The sequence below is a fragment of the Patagioenas fasciata genome, chromosome 3 (assembly GCF_037038585.1).
Source record: "Patagioenas fasciata isolate bPatFas1 chromosome 3, bPatFas1.hap1, whole genome shotgun sequence".
Taxonomy (NCBI): domain Eukaryota; kingdom Metazoa; phylum Chordata; class Aves; order Columbiformes; family Columbidae; genus Patagioenas; species Patagioenas fasciata.
This window is the reverse complement of record NC_092522.1, coordinates 14,320,501-14,342,622: the sequence shown is the minus strand read 5'-3', so window position 1 is coordinate 14,342,622 and position 22,122 is coordinate 14,320,501. Positions and strand designations below refer to the sequence as shown.

General features: G+C 45.9%; 1 protein-coding gene and 1 long non-coding RNA gene across 5 annotated transcripts in view; one reads left to right on the top strand and one right to left on the bottom strand.

The window, feature by feature from the left end:
- LOC136100395 (phosphofurin acidic cluster sorting protein 1-like) overlaps positions 1–22,122 on the bottom strand; it is a 110,057-nt gene that overhangs the window by 34,597 nt on the left and 53,338 nt on the right. The gene's annotated exons all lie outside the window — the stretch shown is intronic.
- On the top strand, positions 15,105–18,920 carry LOC139827695 (uncharacterized). Its single transcript, XR_011738611.1, has 2 exons — positions 15,105–16,008; positions 17,938–18,920. It is a non-coding gene; the product is annotated as an uncharacterized lncRNA (long non-coding RNA).

Below are 22,122 nucleotides of genomic sequence, written 5' to 3'. Positions count from 1 at the left end.
AATGTACCAGAGCTATCTCTCACACCACATGGCAAGGAGCTGCAGCTTACCTGGTGCTATAGAACAGTTTTCCTTTTAGCACAGAGATGTCTGCAAATATTCTAGTGTGCGCTGCTTCTCCTTGTCAGTGAGCTTCAGAATAGCCCCTCCTGGTAGAGACGTCCATCTCGTCACACCACTGCAATCGAAAGCTGTTGGGCTGTTTCTACCCAACCACGCATGCTTTTCTGAGGCAGAGATGCCACACAACCCATGCAGCATACTGGAAATGAGAAGGCTCATGCCTGATCCATAGCTGAGTGGTACCATTGTATTTACCAGAAAACCCCAGCAATAGAACAGTGCCTTGTCCTCAGGTCCGCTTCTGTAAGATCAGGCTCTCTGGGAACAGGCATCCAGAAGCACAGACTAGCTGCCCTGCCAAAGAAGAACTGTGTCCAGGGAGCAGCCTGAGCTCCAGTGGGCCAGAGCAAAGGCAGTTTCCCATTGAGGACCTCTCCAGGCACTGCCTGCCGTCATTCATGCTTGCTGGCACCACCAGATTACCCCGCAGGCCACCAGGTTGCCCAACAGGCACAGGCCCTGCTCTCCAGCTTGGGCTCAGCAGTGTCAGGCAGTTCCAGACAGGACGACCAGGCCCCAGGGGCTCCAGCAAGCAGCACACAGACTGAGCAGGTGACACTCTGTGCACCTGGAGCTGCTCACTTTCAGCCACTGTCTCAGGGGAAAAGGACATTGTTTCCAAGGATCACTGTGCCCATTCAGCATCTCAGCAAGCTGGAAGCAAAGCCAAGACCTATAATGACAGACATTTTGTCTAGCAAAAGGGTCTGTGAATAACTTGGTGCGCCTCCTCACCACATCCTCTATTACAGCCACACTGGGCACATTCAGCCATGCAAAGACACTCTGGCCAAGAAAATCTTAATTTGTAACATACATGAAAAATTCAACACCCTACCAACCACTTATTCTCTTCAAAGCAAATTTTTGTAGTGCTCACCAGAGCATCAGAGTGCCTATTGTAGAATTCGGAAAATAGAGGGACAGGTGGTTTATCACTCAATCCTTCCCACAAATTCATGTGAATCTGCGGCTGAAGTGAAGGATTTCCTGCATAATAAGTGCACACAAAACCACCTGGTACAACAGAGGTGCTCCTTTATACCCATTATCTGGGCATGTGTTGGCCAAGTCAAACCTGTATGTTCAGATACAGTGTCCCTGTTTTCTTTCTAAAGTACTCTGAATTTTATACAGGAGGTCATTGAATGTTTCTTAAATGAGTCATCCCTAGCTCTTCTACATAGCCTGTTAGAAAAATGTGTGCTAGTGCACATACCTTGGGACTGGTCCACAGGCACCTCTGCACCAGCCAACTGGAGCAGAAATGACAAAAATGTGACTTTTTTGCTTCACTGGTCAAACTGTAAAAGAAGCCTATAAACAAGATAAAAGCTAATTCAAGCCCAGAATAATACTGGAAAGTTTTGAAAACAGCCATGAGCGGACACCTCTGAATCTGTCTAACACAGAGGAAGTGTAAGCAGAGCAAGCAATAAGACTACAAGTGACTCTGAAATTCAAGCCAGTCACAATGTTTAAGAGAAGGACATAAGCCTAGGGACAACAACATCAGGGGAGCAAACTTAACTAAAGGTCCAGGATCTAGACATACCAATAGGGTAACCACTCAAAGGAAAAGCCTGGTTGAGAAGTATCTGGCAGTTCTTTAACAGAAATGCTGTAAAGGCATCAGACAACCCACCCTAATGCCTGAAGGTAGGGGCATTGTCGTAGTTTAACCTGAGCTAGCAATATAACCATGACAGCCACTTGCACACTTCCCTCCTTCCCCCCATCCCCAAATAGGGGAGAGAATCAAAAAGGAAGGGAGAAACTTGCATTGAAATAAACACATTTTAATAAAATAATGAAATAGCACTAACATACTACTACTACTACTATATATAAAATGAAAACAGAATATAAAAATATACTCAATGCAATTCCTCACAAATTCTGTCCGCAACAAGCATCCAGTCTCAGGCAGCAGCACCTGGTTCCAAACAGCCGATCCCAGAGAGAGAAGAGAGAAAAAGGCTGAAAGCCCCAGAGGTCTCTGCAAAACAGCAGGATGGGAAAAGGCCAAACTAAAGAAACTCCCAAATAGAGCTCCTCTGAACAGGTCTCTGTCCTGACCCCAACCAAAGCTATCCAGAAGATCCTGATTCTCCTTAAATATGAAGCATGATGCTAATGGGATGAAATATCCTTATTGATAAGTCAGATGTCAATCTAGGTCTGCTTCATCTATGCCTCCCTTAATTGATGCCTCACACCTGTAGAGAGCACTGAGAATGTCCTTGGCTCTCAGACCAGAGCAATTAAAAACATTAACTCTGTGCTGGGGTGTTATCTTCTTGTTCCCAAACTAAGTTCAAACAGCAACCATGCTAGCTACAAAAAAAGAGAAAGGTTTCTAACTGCATGAAGGAAAATTAACTCGTTTTCAGTAAAACCAGCAGGCACACAGCAGCCTGCCCAGATGGCAATGCCTTCAGTTCCCAGGACCAAGAAGCAAGCATGTAAAATATGAAATTAAGTAAAATTACCAAGGGCATGAACAGCAATATGCAGAAATCAGAACAAAACACAAGCCCAGAGAAGCCAAGGTCCCCAAAGCATTCATCAGCTTCTCAGTAGCATGTTATATTCACTGGTGTTCAGTTTGCAGCTATAAATAGGCTGCCAGTTCAAAGGAGAGGTGAATCTCTTCCTCAGGATAATTGCATATGGAGAAGAGGCTGTTCCCCCAGATAGGCTGAAGAGCGTTGCTACCCAGTTACAAAAGCATTGGGTCTTTTGTTAGCAAGATTCTTTGGGTGCAAACAACCTACTCTTCCCTCTGTCACAGGCGAGTGTAAGATAGAAAAAAAGAGACTCTACATCAGATCACCACCGTTGCTTCTTATTGTAAGTGGCAGGCGGCAGGATCAGCCTGGTTGTGGTGAGGGGATAGAGGCACAGAGGCTGAGGTGAGACACAGGTTCACAATACCTAGAGACCCAGCAACTTTTCAGAATCCTGGAAGCAGCATAGACCATCTGACATGCTCAGAGTACCTCGCCTCACAAACACAAGCCATATGTCCAGCAGTGGCAGGGCCAGGGACACCCAGCCCAACAGCAGCAATCCTGGCGGGAGATGCTTAGAGTTGCTCTCTGGACCAACTTGACACAGGAGAAGCAGTTTCACCACTGTCACTACAGATACAGCATTCTTCCCCCAACATCTGCACTAGAGCAGCAGCCCAGCATCTCTAGGATTCCCATATTCAGCCCAGTCTGTCCTACAGTAGACAAAGCTACACCCTATCAGCTCCCCACTAACAAGCACTCATAGCCAACATAGCATGCCCCAGAGCCATGTCACGATATAGGGAAGTCCCACCCAACCTTATGTCCCACCCAACCTCTCATCCACTGTAACCCTGGCAATGCTGTTTGGAAGAACCATTTTGCGGTATCACTGTGGTCAGCTCCAGTATCAAGTACACTGAGGGATCAGGTGTTGAGTTTGATCTTGTCCACAGAAGCAAATACCACCAAGGTCCTTTGGTGTTACCTGCACATAAAGATGCTTGTTTAAAGGGAATAAGCAGTTGTGATGGGAAATTCCGCACAGAACAATGTGGGCCTTTACAGACTTGTAGTGCAGCCAACCCTGCTTTGTACGAAGGGGAAAGACAGCCCAAGAATTGAATTAGCAACAGGGAGAATTAAAATATGTTTGTAGCTTGAAAGAAGGAAGAAGGTCTGGGAATCTCCCTTTCAAGGCATCAGCCATTGATCGAGGAGGCTTTTACTTCAGAAAGGCTAAAGGGCAACATTATGCAACCAGAGAGGAAAGTGCTACAGTGCTTTTGAGAGGAAAGGCAGAAGTGCTTACTGAGGTCCACAACCAACTAGGACACTGCTTGCCAGAACTTCTCTGCCAGTACCCATGTGAGGCTGAACAGTGCGATTTCAAACTGCCACAGTAGGTTCAGCTGCATCCTCTGCAGTTTCTTCTACCTGATGAAGGGTATATGCCAAGCCGGCACTCATTCAGGTTTTTTAACATGCACTAAAATTGCATTGGCAAATTTAAATACAGCTATACAAGCATAATCTCTGCTTAAAATCATCATGTAATTAGAGAAGCAGGTACAGGTCAGTTAAAATTGGACCCCACTGAAGTTACTCCTACCCTCATCAGGAACATATACGATGCTGCCGTCCTTCACACTGCAACAGCCAAAGCATATGCAGCACAGGGCCAAGGCTGTGAGACGAAATTTACCTGCTTAAAAGCAACTAACTCTCCAGCACTGTCACAAGGCACAAGATGATCTGATATTACCCTAGTCAAATGTGAGTACTCTGCATGTAGAAATCAGCCTTGTTCACTGCAGAGGTTTTGTGAGATTTTTCTGAAACCTGCTTTGTTTCATTTGCACACAATCATTCTGAATTATCCCACATATCCCAAGCAATCCAGCTCATGTTCAATGTCAAAGGGACTTCCAGGTAGCATCCATTCATGGTCTGTGTCATCAGAGGAGATGAAAGGTGACAGTAAGGGTGGGATGGGAACAAAGAAACTGCACAATGAAAGGAAGGAAGAAGGTTTGCATCCAAAGAAGAGATAAGAGCATCTTGAAATAGCAGGACCACTGTAGGCAAAAACCGCAACTTCTGGGGAAGCCAAGAATGAAGTCACAGAATCACAGAATCACAGAATTGGCTAGGTTGGAAAAGACCTCAGAGATCATCAAGTCCAACCCTTGGTCCAACTTCAGCCCATTTACTAGATCATGGCACTAAGAGCCATGTCCAATCTCAGTTTAAAAATCTCTAGGGACGGTGAGTCCACCACCTCCCTGGGCAGGCCATTCCAATACCTGATCACTCTCTCCGTAAAGAACTTCTTCCTAATATCCAACCTAAACTTCCCCTGGCAGAGTTTAAGCCCATGTCCCCGTGTCCTATTGCTAACTGCCTGAGAGAAGAGACCAGTTCCCACCTGGCTATAACTTCCCTTCAGGTAGTTATAGAGAGTGATGAGGTCACCTCTAAGCCTCCTCTTCTCCAGACTGAACAACCCCAGCTCCCTCAGCCTCTCCCCATAGGTCATGTGCTCAAGTCCCTTCACCAGTCTTGTTGCTCTTCTCTGGACCCGCTCCAGCACCTCAATACCTTTCCTGGACTGAGGGGCCCAGAACTGAACACAATACTCCAGGTGTGGCCTCACCAATGCAGACTACAGGGGAAGGATCACTTCCCTTGTCCTGCTGACCATGGTATTTTTGATACAGAACAGGATACCATTGGCCTTCTTGGCCACCTGGGCACACTGTTGGCTCATGTTGAGCTTCCTGTCAATCAGTACCCCCAGGTCCCTTTCTGCCTGGCTGCTCTCCAGCCACTCTGTGCCCAGCCTGTAGCGCTGCAGGGGCTTGTTGTGGCCAAAGTGCAGGACCCGGCACTTGGCCTTGTTGAACTTCATCCCATTGGAATCAGCCCATTTTTCCAGTCTATCCAGATCTCTTTGCAGAGCCCTCCTGCCTTCCAGCAGGTCGACGCTGCCCCCCAACTTGGTGTCATCAGCAAATTTGCTGATGATGGTCTCAATCCCCTCATCTAAATCATCAATAAAGATGTTAAACAGGACTGGACCCAACACTGACCCCTGGGGGACACCACTAGTGACTGGCCGCCAGCTAGGTGCAGTCCCATTCACCAGTACTCTCTGGGCCCGGCCCTCCAGCCAGTTCTTAACCCAGCAGAGAGTGCACTTGTCCAAGCCACGGGCTATCAGCTTTTGAAGGAGTATATTATGGGAGACAGTGTCAAAGGCTTTGCTGAAGTCTAGATAGACCACGTCTACAGCTTTCCCCTCATCCACTAGGTGGGTCACCTGATCATAAAAGATCAGGTTGGTCAGACAGGACCTGCGCCTCCTAAACCCATGCTGGCTGGGTCTGATCCCTGGTCCATCCTGGAGGTGCTGTGTGATTGCATTCAGGATGATCTGCTCCATCACTCTGCCAGGCACCGAGGTCAGGCTGACAGGCCTGTAGTTGCCAGGGTCAGCTTTGCAGCCCTTTTTGTGGATTGGGGTAACGTTTGCCAGTTTCCAATCATTTGGGACCTCCCCAGTGAGCCAAGACTGTTGGAAGATGATGGAGAGCGGCTTGGCGAGCTCTTCTGCTAGCTCCCTCATCACCCTAGGATGGATCCCGTCTGGTCCCATAGACTTATGAGGATCCAGATGGCTCAGTAAGCCACCAACTATTTCCTCTTGGAATACAAGGGGACTATTTGCCTTCCTATCCCTGTCAACCATCTCCAGAGGCCAGTTATCCTGAGGGCCATCTGTTTGACTGGTAAATACTGAGGCAAAGTAGGTATTAAGTACCTCAGCTTTCTCCTCATCTTTGTTAACTATATTTCCCTCAAAGTCCAGTAGAGAATGGAGGTTTTCCTTGCCCCTCCTTTTGTTATTAACATATTTAAAGAAGGACTTTTTATTATCCCTAACAGAATTGGCCAAATTAACTTCAAACTGCACTTTTGTTTCCCTGATTTTTTTCCTGCACGATCTAGCTATTTTCCTAAATTCTTCATAGGTAGCCAGCCCTTTTTTCCACAGTCTGTAAACTCTCTTTTTATTTCTGATTTCCTTCAAAATCTCCCTGTTTAGCCAAGTCGGTTGTCTTCCCTGCCGGCTAGCCTTTCGGCGCACTGGTATAGCCTGATCCTGTGCCCTCAAAACCTCCCACTTGAAGTATGTCCAACCCTCCTGGGCCCCCTTGTTTTTAAGCATTGTTTCCCAGGGTATGCTCTGAACTAGACTTCTGAATAGGCAAAAATCTGCCCTCCGGAAGTCCAGTGTAAAGGTTTTATTGATGGCTCTCCTTGCATCTCTAACTATTGAAAATTCTATTATTTTGTGGTCGCTATGCCCCAGGCGGTCTCCAACCACTACATCTCCCACCAGCCCTTCTCTGTTTGTAAACAGTAGGTCTAGCAAGGCCTTACCCCAGGTAGGCTCATTTACCAGCTGATGAAGGAAATTGTCCTCTATACACTCTAGGAAATTCCTAGACTGCCTCTTCTGTGCAGTATTCAGCTTCCAGCAGATATCTGGCAGGTTAAAGTCCCCCACAAGAACAAGGGCTGTCGATTTTGAGACATCTGCCAGCTACTTGTAGAATAATTCATCTCCTTCATCATCCTGGTCGGGTGGTCTATAACAGACACCCACGAGGACATCAGCCTTGTCGGACTTCCCCCTGATTCTGGTCCACAGGCACTCAACCTTGTCACTACTGACCTCAAGTTTAACAGAGTCAAGAGACTCTCTAACATATAAAGCCACCCCTCCACCTCTCCTGCCCTGCCTGTCTTTTCTGAAGAGCTTGTAGCCACCCATAGCAGCACTCCAGTCATACGAGTCATCCCACCACGTTTCTGTGATGGCAACTATGTAATAGCTTTCCTGCTGCACGATGGCTTCCAGCTCCTCTTGTTTGTTGCCCACACTGCGTGCATTAGTGTACATGCACTTCAAGTGGGCTGCTGATTTCACTCTTAATTCAGGCTTTTTGTCCTTAGGCTGATCTTTGGAGAGCCCAGTTTCAATCCCTTCCCCCTTCAAACCTAGTTTAAAGCCCTCTTGATCAGTCAGGTAGCAAGTCCTGGTAGCACAGCACCTGTCCTTGAAAATCACCCTCCCAGGACCTGCAGATTACAGGGTACAGTTGCAAAGTGTAACTGGTCCTCACTCTTGCTAATAAAGTACACAGTCCTGCCCAGACCCCAAGCCAGATTTGTCAGTCATGGATGTACATTAACACTTTTCAGGTGGGTGTGTGTTCTGGGGACCACACAACAGTGGCTCTTCATCTGGGCTGAGAACCTCCATCATTTAGTAGTCCTGGGGCTCCCTTCAGATTTCATTATACTTGAGCCTCAGTGCAGCAAGAATATTTGCAAAAAGTTCTTCTATTTAATCTCCTCTGTAACTGCCTTTCTCCAAAGCAGATGTACAGATAAAGGCCAAGCCACACATCTTAGAGTGAACAAGAAGTTGAGATATTCTATTAAAATCTTCTAGAAAAGAGAAATACACCTTAAAAATACATGAAAATTTTAACAATCATCCTACTATACAGCTAATAAAAAACAATTTTTTGTGAACTTAAAAAAAGTTTTTGCAGTAAAATTGCTTCATACCTTTAAAAACTCAAAGTGACCACAGAGAACTCAGCAGTCTGATATCTGGAGCTAGATTTATTAGGTTGGTGCAAAAGTAAATGTGGTTTTGGACCATGAATTTTATATCATTATAACTAGGCTCAAACGCATCTTTATTAATCAAAATAGGAACAATTACAATCAACACATTTTTGCCAACAAGAAATAAGTTTGTTTATTCCTGTCGCGTAAAAATCCATGCTTCAAGAAACTCTTGGAAAGCATTTTCTGCATCCTGATGGTTGTTGAAGTGTTTTCCTTGCAAAAAGTTGTCGAAATGCTTGAAGAAGTGGTAGTCAGTTAGCGAGAAGTCTGCTGAATATGGCGGATGAGGCAAAACTTCGTAGCCCACTTTGTTCGACTTGTGCGACGTGCAGTCAGGTGTTGTGGAGAAGAATTGGGCCCTCTCTGTTGACCAATGCTAGTGGTAGGCATTGTCATTTTTGGTGGCTCTCATTATTTGCTGAGCATACTTCTCAGATCACAGAATCACAGAATGTTAGGAATTGGAAGGGACCTCGAAAGATCATCTAGTCCAATCCCCTTGCCGGAGCAGCAACACCCAGATGAGGTTACATAGGGATGTGTCCAGCTGGGTTTTGAATGTCTCTGGAGTAGGAGACTCCACAACCCCCCTGGGCAGCCTGTTCCAGTGCTCTGTTACCCTCACTGAGAAGAAGTTTCTTCTCAAATTTAAGTGGAACCTCTTGTGTTCCAGTTTGAACCCATTACCCCTTGTCTTATCATTGGTTGTCACTGAGAAGAGCCTGGCTCCATCCTCATGACACTCGCCCTTTATATATTTAAAAACATTAATAAGGTCACCCCTCAGTTTCCTCTTCTCCAAGCTAAAGAGCCCCAGCTCCCTCAGCCTTTCCCCATAAGGGAGATGCTCCACTCCCTTAATCATCTTCGTTGCCCTGCGCTGGACTCTCTCCAGCAGTTCCCTGTCCTGCTTGAACTGAGGGGCCCAGAACTGGACACACTATTCCAGATGTGGTCTCACCAGGGCAGAGTAGAGGGGAAGGAGAATCTCTCTGGACCTACTAACCACCCCCCTTCTAATACACCCCAGGATGCCATTGGCCTTCCTGGCCACAAGGGCACAGTGCTGGCTCATGGTCATCCTGCTGTCCACCAGGACCCCCAGGTGCCTTTCCCCTACGCTGCTCTCTAACAGGTTGTTCTCCAACTTATACTGGAACCTCTGGTTGTTCCTACTCAGATGCAAGACTCTACACTTGCCCTTGTTATATTTCATTAAATTATCCCCGCCCAACTATCCAGCCTGTCCAGGTCTCTGGATGGCAGCACAGCCTTCTGGCGTGTCAGCCACTCCTCCCAGTTTGGTGTCATCAGCAAACTTGCTGATAGTACACTCTAGTCCCTCATCCAAATAATTGATGAATATATTGAATAATACTGGTCCCAGTACCGACCCTTGAGGCACTCCACTAGATACAGGCCTCCAACTGGACCCTGTGCCACTGACCATGACTAGATGTAAGGGATTCAGAGGGCTGTAGTGGATCAGCAGCAGAGCACCAAACAGTGACCATTTGGTGCAAGTATGGCTTTAAGAAGCGCTTGGGAGGTTCTTCACGCTCCAACCACTGAGCTGGTCATCACCAGTTGTTTTATAGAATTCACTTGTCATCGCACATCACAATCTGATCAAGAAATATATTTTCAGTCAGCTCATGAAGCACCCACTTATCAAGCTTTTCCACCTTTCCAATTTGGATCAAATACCAAATGACTGTAGAATGGTCAATGTTGAGTTTTCCAGGAACTTCTTGTGTAGCTGTAGGAGGATCAGCTTCAATGATTGCTCTCAATTGGTTGTTGTCAACTTCCGATGGCCGGCCACCGTGCTCCTCATCTTCAAGGCTCTCATCTCCCTTGTTCAACTTCTTCAACCACGACTGCACTGTAAGTTCATTAGCAGTTCCAAATGCATTGTTGATGCTGTGAGTTGTCTCCACTGCTTTACAACCCATTTTGAACTCGAATAAGGAAAACACTCAAATTTGCTTTTGTCTAACATGATTTCCATAGTCTAAAATAAATATAAACAGCAAGTAATAAGTCAGTAGCCAAAAAGCATGAAAAGCACATTAAAATTCTGTATGACATAAGCACATTTATTTAAGAATATATTGCAGTATCAAATAGCAAATTTCAACAATGCAAAACCTGCAATTCCTTTTGCACCAACCTAATAGCTGAGCACTAGCCCCAGCCTTGAAAGCTGCTTCTTGCCCTGGGTGCACAAAGAGAATAGTGTGAGCAGAGAGAAATGAAACACTTTGGTTCATTGGCAAGTTGCAGTGTTGAGAAACCCAACTGGAAGCTTGGAAAAGCTGAACGCTGATTTTCCTCTTTGAACCTGCAAGTAAAAGGGAAGAGTGTATACTATAAGATCTGCAAGCTCCAGACTTGGAAGGCCCTGAACAGAATTCGTTGGTTTCTGAGTACTCAGGAATAACAATCCTCTATCCAATTAATTGGGCTTTCTATACAAAATGCATTTAGATGAATGTTCTTATAATCCAGTACATGTAAAGTAGTCTTAGTGAGCTAATTTTAAGGGACTGACCTTGGAGATTTTAACTGAGCTTTCATTTCTACATAAAAGCAGATTAATTATTTGTGAATTTTCAAGCTAGTAAACACAAAGCGAGTGACCCTCCAACTTTTAAAAAAGGAAGCTAGAAACAAATATGGTGAATAACCCTATAATTTTTATAGAGCTCCAGGAGGAAAGACAGCAGGGAGTTTGCATGTGATTTGGTACACATTACATTGGTGACCATTGAATCATTCTGGTTGGAAAACACCTTTAAGATCATTGAGTCCAACTGTTAAACCAACATTGTCAAGTCCATGTTCCTAAGAACCTAATCTACGCATCTTTTAAACACCCCCAGGTATGGTGATTCAACCACTGCCCGGGGCAGCCTGTTACAATGCCTGACAACCCTTTCCAGGAAGAAATTGTTCCTAATATCCAATCAAACCTCCCCTGGTGCAACTTGAGGTAATTTCCTCTTGTCCTGTCACTTGCTATGTGGGAGAAGAGACCAACACCCTCCATGCTACAACGTCCTTTCAGGTAGTTGTAGACAGCAACAAGGTCTCCCCTCAACAGCTATGCTATAGGTAAGTAGTAAAGAAGTTTCCAGAGACAGATTACTGACTTCAGTCTGCTTCTGTAAGAAGGTACATAAAGCTTTTTACATGTAACTGAGATGCTCCAGAAAGCAGAAGCAAGGATGCAGCAGAGCCCTGGGGAGGCTGCTAGCAGTAGCAGCAGCATTACTATTAGCATTTGGTACTACAGCTCTGACCCATTTTGAAGAAAACGAGTTTATGTTGTCTGACAGCCTTGCATGTTTCTCTTCTTACCATCAAAAGGGAGAAGGGATCCAACAGAATCACACAGAATCACAGAATGTTAGGGATTGGAAGGGACCTCAAAAGATCATCTAGTCCAATCCCCCGCCAGAGCAGGAACACTTAGATGACGTTACGCAGGCAAGTGTCCAGGTGGGTTTTGAATGTCTCCAGAGGAGGAGACTCCACAACCACTCTGGGCAGCCTGTTCCAGTGTTCTGTTACCCTTACTGAGAAGAAGTTTCTTCTCAAATTTAAGTGGAACCTCTTGTGTTCCACTATCACTCCAGCCTCTGAGGACTCCTACTAGCAGCACACAGATCTTGAACTCTGTCAAAGAGGCCTGAGGTCCATTGCATTTGTGCTGGTACAAGTCAAAGATATGTGCACACTGTCAGAAGTAATTAACATGAAGATGCATTGACCTTGTTGTGCCTAAAAATTTTTCTCTTCATTGGCCCAATATTTTTAGGATAAGTCCTAGCGAGATTTCTGAAGCAAACCTCCCTCCCTGGGACATGCCTTTATGATATGAACTGGTGAGGCACTTCTATCTTGAAATTTATGCCTCCAGCTGAGTCTGGCATTTTAAGACACCCACATTTTACGCTTTTGATCTAGATCTATACTTCAGTCCCAAAGCATTGGCAGAGCAGGAGACTGAGGTTGTCTTCTTGGTACATATTACTCCCATATTCGAAGACTAGGTACTGGGCTAAGAATTGGCAACATAAGGCACTCTTGCTTACATCACCCAAAATCAATTCTATTCACAGAAAATGGCATAAAGCCACAAATGTTCTTGAAAACCTGACCTGCCTCATTAACATAAACCAAACTGTGTTCTCCCACTTTGGAAGTGGTCCAGCACCTACCCGAAGCAGCGACATTGAATAAATTTATTTCACACTTGAGGTAGCTGAAAAATTCAGCACCCACTTGACTACTGGCTACACATGTCTGGAAAGAGGAAGCGACAGGTTAGTTCTACCTAAATGCTGATTGTCCTTAGCAATGCAAGGACAGGTGTAACTTTCATAACAGAAGAACAGCTGCTGCTGTTAACAAGGTTTCTCCTGTGTCCAGCCTTATGCACACACTGTCATAAGAACAGTCATTCTTAGAAGTAAAGCATTTCTGTTCTCCATGGTCAAACAGGAGCCCCAGGTACAGTACAAGGTCATAGCAGGACACACTGGTGCCCTCGCAAGACTTGTCAGTCTATATATATCCTGCAAGTCCAGAAAGCTGTTAAAAAGCCTATTTCCAAGGTAGCAAAGCCTAACACACACAAGAGCCACAATGCTGCACCTCCCAATGTCTTCTTCAGGCTGCAAGTCACTGTGCCAGCCAGTGGTACAGAATAAGCCCCTCCTTGTCGATGTCCACACTTCATTTCCTGCTATGGCAAACTCAAGAAAGTATGTCCTGCAAGCTGCTGCCTTGTGTAGCAATGCACAAATACAGCCTATGCAAATGCAAACATGCTCACAGCCAAGCTCTGCTCTTTGACTGTCTTTACCACCAGACTGTGAGCAATGTATACCAAAAGACCCTTCCTTTACCAGGCACTGTCTCCAGTAGATGATGCATGGCCATGAAAACAAGATGGATATGGAAAGGAAGGCCAACTTGCTGCAAACCACTCCCACCACAGGCTGGTCTGGGATATGCTGTTTCTAAGGGAAGGCAGATCAGGGTACAGTGCCAAAAGTTCCTCCTGCCAGAACACTCATCTGACAAGAGTCCTGCAGCAGCATATTGCACATCTTTGAAGATCTCTCAGGTAAGAGGAAAGAGACCCATGTGGACCAGGCTCAAAATACTCCTGTTGGGAGAATGAGGGGTGAAAACAAGCCAGCCAGGTTGCCAGAAGTTGGACAGCAATACTCAGCTCCCATTGAGCCTGGTCTGAACTGGACTCAATGTTTCTTTGGCTGAACAAGTTTCTCTTCCACTGCTGCAGTGGAAGAGAAGCAATAGCACACATTATGCCCTCAGCTCTTCCCCTCCAGATAAAGAGCAACTAGCCAAAACACAGCTGTTTGTATTCATCTCTTCGTTTTAGCTATTGTGACAGATTACTGGAGCTTGGACAATTCACCTTATCCTCCCACCCCACTACACTACTTAGCAAAACTGCTGGTCATTCAGTCACATCTCCTCAACACTCTCCAGCACTGTTCCTTCTTTCAGATGAGAAAGCAGGATGCAGAAATGGAAATTGAGATGCCCAAGATCACAGAGAAGTTGGACCCTAAGGTACCACTTCGGACTTGCACCTCAGGTCAACAGGTGCCAGTCTAGCAAGGAGCTGGTATTTTCTACAGGCCTTTATGACTTACATTCATGCCACAAATCTCTTCAACAAAAACAGATGAAGGTGGATTGTGTTGGGCTCTTATAGTCTTCATCAAATCTCCTTCTCTCCCTCCAGACATTCCCAACAGGCAGGTTTCCTTGACCTACTTTTCCAGAAGAAGAGAAGTTTCATCTGCTTCCCCTGAATTGCAATGAGCTTCCATGTGCCAGCAAGCAGTTCCTTGAGAGCAGGGGAATGAGCAGCCAGCACTTCCTAGGTGGAACAGCCACACCATGAGAGAATCAGAAGCCCCCATGCCCTGCCATCAATACAAGCCCACCCAAACATCCATGTATATTGCAGCACAAAGATGGGGGGTAGCAACATTTGATGCAAGCTGGGCTCTGTATGTAAACAGATATGTTTCCCCACGGAAAGTATAAATACATTCTGTTTGTGCACATCTCTGTACACAGAAACTGGAGAAGGAGAGGCCCAGAAGCACTCACTCTCCTGTCTCCATGAGCCCTCTAGCAGATGTTACGATGTTGTCATCCCTCTCCAAATGCTCAGAGCCTCCTCTATGAACTGGCTGGATCCTTGCACAGGCAAAATGCAGGCATGAGGACTGCCAAGAGGCAATAGCAACCACCTTGGAGGGGAGGTCACCGAGATAAACCGTGGGTTCCCCATTCCACTTTTTCAGTTTTCAGGTTCTCATTTCTGAGAGCAGACGTGAACATTTGCAGTGCAAGGGGATCATCCTACAGCCCCGGCAGATGAAGTACCTGTGAGATCAGAGTTTGAAATGTGACCTGTTTCAGCACATGGATTTGCACACCCTCAGAGCTCCTGTGCAACCACACAGTGCCAGACCAATCCTGGGTACCTGAACAGGCACTGCGCGTTTAATGGATTAGAGCTAAACTGCCAAGTACTGATAAGTGAGCTCTCTTTTCCCAGTGTCTGGAACAATACATGTTTTCTGTTCCCAGTTATTTATTCCTCACTTTCCACTGCACTATGAACTCTCAGCCTCTTAAAATGGGAGATCAGAAGGTCTGGCTGGCAGAGTTTTTAGACAAATATGCCTGAACAGCTGAGGCACTGGGGACATCAGCAGAGGTATACAATAAAATACTTGCTACTGCACTACTGCATGTGACATGAATGTTAAAAAAACATAGAGCTCATCAAAACTTGTAGCTGGTTCAGAATGTTGCCACAATAAACTCAGCCACTTGTCTCCAGCTGCCAGAGTGCCTCACATAACGGCTTCTGATTGGAATGTACCCCTTAAACCATGCTTTATGGCTTCCCTGGGATTCAGCATCAATGATCCTCTTTCTAAGGAAAGGCAAGAAGTCTAATATCACACCATACTTCACAAAAAGAAACCGGATGAAGAAATATGCCCCCTTTAAATACCTGTGCCGATCTCTGGAAAGTTTCAAGGGCTCCAAACCAATATTTTGCCAAGAAGAGACATGTCAGATTCTCAGCACTCTCAAGTCAAAAAAAGATTGAGCCCAAACAGCTCAACTTGCATTCCTGAAATGCAAACCTAAGCTACATCCACGTCTTCAGCACAACATCACAAACCCTCCCTAGAAATTCAGGGAGCTAAAGCTCTACAGAGAGTATGTGTGAGTGTGTGTGAAAGACAGTCCCTCAGGAGACACTCCCTGGGCTGGAGTTCTTCAGTACTATAACAGTCTTCTCCAAGAAGAAATATTTCTGTTTAGGATTATACTGAGCAGGTACCTGAGTGCAGATCCCTCCAGATCTCTACTGGTGAGCTTTCACCGTGACAACTGACTATGTATTCCTGCTGTTTATTTAAACAATTATTTATCTATGTGAGGGCTTTTCCCTTTGTTCCACAGCTGATTTGCTTTTTAAGAAGTTCCTCTGAGAAACCTTGCTGAAGGCCTTTTGGAAATCCAAGTAGTATTTCAACTGGATCTCACAGTTCTTATGCCTCAACATTTCCAAAACATCTGACAGGTAAATCTTCTTATTGCAAAGGGGCCCATACGTCAACATCGTATCCATTCATGTGCTCCACTAACTCTGTTCTTTAGCGTCTGTTAGTGTGGTTGATGTTGACTAGTCTACAGTTACTCAAATCTCCCTTAAAACCCTCAGAAAAGGGTAGCTTCCCATCAGCCACTCCCATTCTTCTGGAAAAGTCACCGGCTGAAGCAAGAAGCTACATATTGCACTCAGTCCAGCTATTCCAGACTGCTCTCTGTCCAGACTGCTCCTGGGAACCTAATCCTGGGCTACTTGCTCAAGTTTTTCCTCCATCTTTTCCATAAGTTCTCCCGCTACCACTTCAAGCTGTAAAAGGCTTTTCCAATGCACCCACTATAGAGAAAGGTTTCAGCCAAGGAAGCACCCAAGCTGTTCACCTTCAGAGACAGGGGGCCGTGCTTGCTCTTCTTATGCTCTCTCTGTAAACATTCTGTCAGCCACAGTTAGGACTTGTGGCTATGGCAGTTCTAGACCAAAACAGTACAGACATATTCATGTTCTTAGGCTCACCCTAACCAAACCAGTGATCACGCAGATATCAAGATATGTATCATTTAGCAGGACACTTACTTGGATTATTTTTCCATTTTGTTAAAGACTTTGCAGTCTCAAACTGCATTAGAATAAAGTTCATTCATTCAAACTAAGAAAACAGCAGAACTACAGCAAGGCTACATGAGTACCTTTAATACAGCCTTGTTTAATGTTCTTGTTTCAAACTTCTCTAACAGTGGTTATGCATGTCCATCCTTCTTGTATTGCAATCCCCCCCAAACTCTTTTGCAAAAGGAATTTAATGTTCTAAATCAAGAAATACAAAACTATTCAAATAAAAGAATCATCCATTCTTGGATAAGAGTTTCTTAGTAAATGACTGGCATCACAGCTTCATCTGTGTGACACTGCCTGTGCAGTGTCCAACACTTCTGTGTGAGGCTGAGCTGTTAGTATCACCTTTTCCACCAGAATAAGAATACCAAAGCCACCTTCCTTTGCAACCAAGGCATGAGAAGGGATGACAAACCAATTTTGGTTTGTCACAGTGATTCTCAAGGTTATTCATCCTCAGATGGAAAATCCTTCCCTGAAAACAATTTCAGTCTGTGAGCTAGACCATCACATCAGCAGGAACAAGCAAAGAAACATAGCCACTGATGCTAAATTAACTGACGTTACTCTGTCTCAAGCCTCCCATTTTTTTTTAGCCTTAAAGAGACAGAAAGAACAAACAGAGTCTGGCAGACTCTGAAGGGTGTCAAACACATTGCTGAACCTATACAGCTCCCAGAAGTGTGGAAGGAAGTAACACTAACACCAAGACTTTAGCAGAGAGCTTCTCCAGAACGCACACAGCTACATCAGACATCCTCTCCTTCCCTCCTCTGAAAAGGCCTCCAGAGTTCTTCCAGGCACATTCAGCTGGTGGTGTGCAAAGACACTGTCACAGCACACCATAGCAGCAGAAAGTCAGAGAGCCAGTGCTGCAGCACCCAGTGCCCTCTGTCACATACATGCTGCCGTGTCAGCCTGCACTGTCCACACTTACAGGCACTGCATTGAAACCCCAGCAGTTGGAGATGGAGTGGGGGAAGCACAGAGGTGTGCTCCCTGCAAACAGATTGGCACAGCTCCCCTAGCAACTGAGACAGCAGAGAAAAGGTCTTTTTGCCAGCTTTCTACGTACCAGCTGCCTGCACAGTATCTGCACTAATAGCTGCTTCCCCAGCACACACAGGAGGCATCAGGCACAACCCTGGGAAGAGAGCACCTTTTCTGCAGCCAGAGTGCGAGAGTCAGCTCTTTTCCTGAAAATGATACTTTAACGTAATCTTGTCGGACAACTTTAACTGCCCCTCTGCCAAGTCACAACTGCTCAGCCTGTTTTCTTTTGGTACACAGGTCATTAATGAGGTATCTGAGCAAGAATAGCCTGCAGATTCACCCTAGGAAATTATCTTAGCAAAGGACTCACAAATCAGACAATGGCTCAGAATGACCAGAAGATGCTGCAATGAGAACCTGCTCCAAAAGACTTCTCAGCTCTTGGACCTGTGGCTTCCCTAAAATTACCAGTCAGTAGCAAACCGCTCAACCACAAGTATACCCTCCTCAGTACAAGTCACAGAAGACAGTCAGACCCTAGGGAAGGTTAACCCCAGACATCATGAATCACAGCACAACTCACAGTTCTCTCACACTCAGTTAAAGCAGACAGAATCTCCCCACACTGATTACTACACTATTTGTGGTCAATAAAACAATGTATTACTGTGAGACACTGCTTGTCCTGGTTTTGTTAAAAACAAGACCAGTTTCTCTTTTAGTGAATTTTCCTTTCAGCTAATTTCTTCTAAGCAACTGCACTTTTCTAAATTTGGCTGCATGTTTTTCAGACACTGTTCATTCCTGAGCTGATAACGTTAGCAATGGTATGCAGAACAGGCCCAGGTTTAGACTTATTGCTATGGCAGCCAAGGTTACTGATAAATTTTGCATGTCCCATAAGTGAGGCAGGCATATTGCAAGGAGGGGCGAAGAGAACAGGTGACTAAAATTGACCAACTAAGTATTCCATCCCATCCACATCATACAGACTATAAAAGTGGGAGATCATGAGGGTCTCGCTCTCTTCAACTATGGCTGGCATCTGAAGAGGACCCTGCCTGTCATGCCTGCAATCCTGGGTCTGGTTCCAGACCCTGCATCCCTGAATCCAGTTCTGGTTTACTGCGGACTCCAGCTCAGGACTTCTGGGTGCCTGCCCTGCAGCTGCTGGAGCGATGCTGCGCTACCCCAGGAAATTCAAGATTCGTCTTGTATATTTTGTATTATTTTCTCTATTTGTTAGTAGCATTAGTAAAGCGTTTTTAACTTTTTTCCAACTCGAAAGTCTCTCTCCCTTTTCCTCCTATTCCCTTTCCTTAGTGGGGAGGGCAGCGGGTTAACAGAGGGCATCTACCTCAGTTTATTGTTGCCCTGAAGTAAACGGTGACACTGCCCAACCACATCTTTGTTGTAAGAGCATTTGCAGCCTTAACCATGGATCACTGCTGCTACTCCTCACCAGAGCACTCTATTGTGGACCTGCCTGTACACACAAAATGTGCAGCAAATGAATGGGCTCTTGGAAAAGGGGCAGATAGGCAGGGTAGAGACAGCCAGCTGACCTCAGCAAAAAGGGATGAACTTCCATGATGTGTTTCCAATGCCCTCTCAAAGTACTGCAGCCAGCATGAAATCTCAGCATCCTCAGATACTTAAAAAGTTGCTAGACAGAAATCCAAAACATCAGAAAACTCACATCTGAGATCTAGCTGCAACTCAGCCAAGAGGTCATGCATAACAAAACAGATAAACGTGGTTATGCTCCAAGGAGCTTGATGTAGCTCCAGTCTGGAAATCAGTACTTTACCCTGGAATAAAAAAATCCTCAGCAGCTGTGCAGCCACTGTTTCCTCGGTAACAGAGGCAAAAGGACATCTCTGCCCAGCACTGCTCTGCAGAGTCCTCCCTGGAGAGCCACAACCAGGGCAATGCCCCACCAGCTTTGTCACCTCCTCTGCACTCTCTCTAGTACCTCAATGTCTTTTTTCTGATGAGGAGCCCAAAACTGAACATGGGATTTGAGGTGGGGCCTCACCAGTGCCGAGTACAGTGGCACAATCACTTCCCTAGTCCTGCTGGACACACTATTCCTGATACAAGCCAGGATGCTGTTGGCCTTTTTGGCCACCTGGGCACACTGCTGGCTCATATTCAGCCAGCTGTCAATCAACACCCCCAGGTCCTTTTCTGCCAGGCAGCTTTCCAGCCACTAAGGTCAACAGCATGTAACCACTGCAGTTGCACAATGATTGACAGCTACAAGCCCAGTTACCACCTGAAGCTCAAGAACACTATCAAGGTCTCAATATGCTCCTGGGTCTTTCATGGTCTGTATCCAAAGGGTGAGCAGTAATAAATAAAAGCAGTAGGCAATATCGCTTAGGTTAAAGAAAACCCACCACATTATTGAGATCGGGAGCCACTGTTCTTACAATTAGATACAGAGATACTTGCTCAAACTGGAACACTATCCACAGCAGAAGCACTCTGCAGCTTTAGTCCAGGTCCTGTTTGTCGAAGGGATTGCATCAGAACAGTTATTTTAAAGACTCAGATTGTTAACTTAAGCTTTTAATTAGGCTGCACGGATATCTTGGGGAGGGTTCAGCCACTCACTGGCCCCCATGACCAGTACAGAAATAGCTCAGAGTTATGCTATCACTGACACTTTTGACCTACGATTTCCTGTGCACTGCCATGCACATGCACCCCTGGCAAGTGAGAGGCCAACACTGCTCCCATCACATTAGCACAAAACCTCCAATTCCTCCCCTACATAGTTGGGGACCTCTCTGAGTAGAGCCACTGGTAAGGTTCAGCAGCACAGACCACTGTCTCCCTGAGCCAGGCCACGGTCACGCAAAACCCTGGTGTTCAGCCTCAGAAATCATCTGTCCCAGATCAAGGAGCAAACATGGTCACAGCCAACTGAGAGATCAGACAGAAGCAGGTTTCTTGCAGACAATTCTGACTAACCACAGGTGGCAAAGGAATTTATTTTAACCCTTGCCAGGCGAGCAAAGCAGCCCGAACTCTTCCCCTCACCAGCTTCATCCCCTCCCCTGCACTCTCTCTAGTACCTCAATGTCTTTTTTATGATGAGGGGCCCAAAACTGAACACGGGATTCGAGGTGTGGTCTCACCAGTGCTGACTGCAGTGGCACAATCACTTCCCTAGTCCTGCTGGCCACAGTATCCATGATACAAGCCAGGATGCTGTTGACCTTTTTGGCTACCTGGGCACACTGCTGGCTCATATTCAGCCACTGTCAGTCAACACCCCCAGGTCCTTTTCCACCAGGCAGCTTTCCAGCCACTCTTCCCTGAGCCTGTAGCACTGCCTGGGGTTGTTGTGACCCAAGTGCAGGACCTGGCACTTGGCTTTGTTAAACCTCATACAACTGGCCTCAGCCCAATGATCCAGCCAGTCCAGATGCCTCTGCACAGCCTTCCTACCCTTCTGGAGATCAACAATACCACCCAATTTGGTGTCATCTGTAAACTTACTAAGGGTGCACTCAATCCCCTTATCCAGACCATTGATAAAGAGAATAAACAGAACTGACCCCAATACTGAGCCCTGGGAAACACAGCTCATGACAAGCCGCCAACTGGATTTGGCTCCGTTCACTGCAACTCTTTGGACCTGGCCCTCCAGCCATTTCTTTATCCATCTCAGAGTACACCCATGAGCTTCCAGCTTCTCCAGGAGAATGCTATGGGATACGATGTGAAAGGCCTTACTGAAGTCTAAGCACACAACATCCACATCCTTTCCCTCATCTACTAGTTGGGTCACCTTGTCATAGAAGGAGATCAGGTTGATCAAACAGCATCTGCCTTTCATAAACCCATGTTGACTGGGTCTGATTGCACACTTTTCTTGTATATGTGCCATGTGACGTTACTCAGGATGATCTGCTCCATGACCTTTCCCGGCACGGAGGTCAGACTGACAGGTCTGTAGCTCCCCAGATTGTCCTTCTGGCCCTTCTTGTAGATGGGCATCACGTTAGCCACCTTCCAGTCAACTGGGACCTCCTCAGTTAGCCAAGATTGCTGACAGATAATGGAAAGTAGCTCAGTGATCACCTCTGCCAGCTCCCTCAGCACCCTTGGATGTATCCCATCTGGTCCCACAGTCTTGTGGGTGTCTAAGTGGTGTAGCAGGTCACTAACCATTTCCCCTTGGATTATTGGGGCTTCATTCTGCTCATTATCCCTGTCCTCTGGCTCAGGGGGTTGCGTACCTGGAGTACAACTGTTCTGACTATCAAAGACTGAGACAAAGTAGGTATTTAATACTTCAACCTTTCCCTCATCTTCTGTCACTATGTTTCCCTCCACATCTATGAGGGGATGGAGATTCTCCTTAGCCCTCCTTTTGTTGTTGATATATTTATAGAAACATTTCTTGTTGCCTTTAACAGTGGTAGCCAGGCTCAGCTCTAGTTGGGCTTTGGCCCTTCTAATTTTCTC